The sequence below is a fragment of the Triticum dicoccoides genome, chromosome 6A (assembly GCF_002162155.2).
Source record: "Triticum dicoccoides isolate Atlit2015 ecotype Zavitan chromosome 6A, WEW_v2.0, whole genome shotgun sequence".
NCBI classification, from domain to species: domain Eukaryota; kingdom Viridiplantae; phylum Streptophyta; class Magnoliopsida; order Poales; family Poaceae; genus Triticum; species Triticum dicoccoides.
The window spans coordinates 9,507,977-9,509,572 of NC_041390.1; the positions used below are offsets into that span (position 1 = coordinate 9,507,977).

The 1,596-nt window shown below is 44.5% G+C and overlaps 1 long non-coding RNA gene across 1 annotated transcript; it reads left to right on the forward strand.

The window, feature by feature from the left end:
• The first annotated feature begins 274 nt into the window (after window positions 1-274).
• LOC119316690 lies at window positions 275-1,203 on the forward strand. The gene is made up of 3 exons (XR_005153188.1): window positions 275-697; window positions 824-1,004; window positions 1,084-1,203. It is a non-coding gene; the product is annotated as an uncharacterized LOC119316690 (long non-coding RNA).
• The last annotated feature ends 393 nt before the right edge of the window (window positions 1,204-1,596 follow it).

Below are 1,596 nucleotides of genomic sequence, written 5' to 3' on the forward strand. Positions count from 1 at the left end.
AATGTAGGCAGCTATTTTGAAGATTATGAGTAATTGGTCAAAACAAAACTAGCTTTACATGTTTGTTCTACTCAATTCTTAATGTCGTGCAGCAATAGCATGTGGCATGAGTCAGACCACCGGGCGAGCTAATCCTCCTGATGCACGAGAACAAATATAAAAGGGATTATCTGTATGAATACAAAAATATGAGTCAGGCCATTCTGATGCACAAGATTACAAAAGGGATTATCTCTATGAACAAGCAACCCCAAGTATGAGTCTTCCATGCCTATAAATACCACTGGTTGGGCTTACGTTTTTCACACAGCAGATCCAGATACAAGCCTACTCTGAGCTATAGCTAATACATTGCATTAGTACTAGAAGAGATTACACTTGTTGTCCCATCCTCATCCATGGCCAATACCCCGGATCTCCTGATCACCCCTTTCGGTGGTGACAACTTGGAGACCGCGGAGCTTAGAATGCAAAACCTGTATTTGCACCATCTCTATGGCGGAGCAAGCCCAAACCAAGAAGACATAATTACCAGAGATGATGCCGGCAAGCATGGATTTGGCAGCACCGTCGTTCACAATTGGACAATATATGATGCTGATACTGCCGAGAGAACTCTAGTTGCTCGTGCGCAAGGCCTGCATATCCTTGCTGGGACCTGGCACCATTCATTCACCGTGGTGTTCGAGGATGGAAGGTAAGCAATCAATCCATCATATGTTCTTCAATTTATATTCACCCTGTCCTGAAGTACTTCATTATGCAGTAGGATTGTTGGTTTGTCACATATATACTTACATGATAAGCGTGATGAATGACACAGGTTGAAGGGAAGCACTCTAGAGGTAATGGGAGCATCCGTCGAAGAACATAGTCCATGGGCCATTGTTGGTGGAACGGGTGACCTCTCAATGGCACGTGGTGTCATCAAACGGAGGTAGCATCGGAAGATAGATGGTGGACTGATTCTGCAGCTTACCATCCATGCATTCTGCGCCCCGGAGGTGAGAATTTCCAACGCTGTAGCGTGCGTACGTCTGTCCAAGGATAAATGCTAACAATGCACTCCATTATGTCATGCAGAGTTTCCCCGCTTTCGATACGTCGTCTGTACTATGGGGTGGAATCAAGTATGGTTCAGTTGTCAAAAACATAGTGAAACCTTGGCGCCTAGAAAGCGTGACCATTAAAGCCGAGGGTATAGTGGATTCAATTCAGTTCTCTTATATCGACCAAGATTTCTTATGTGAATTTACAGATCAATTTGGCCCCCAAGGAGTACGTGAAGGAACTGTCGGGATCTTATACTATGTGGGCGGACTTTAGCCAGATAGTTTTAACATCACTCAAGCTTGTCACCAATTTCAATTTTTTTTTAGAAAAGGAGGAATACCCCCGGCCTCTGCATCTGGACGATGCATACAGCCACTTTATTGATTATTAACACAAGACCTTACAAAGTCGTACAACAGTAATACCAAAGCCACCATCTTCGCAACCTCTGTCGCTACTCCTATCTAACCGATGAAGGGGCGTTGATGGTCTGGGCCTAATACCAAACAGACCTCGCAGCCAAACCTAACATCTGAGACCTGA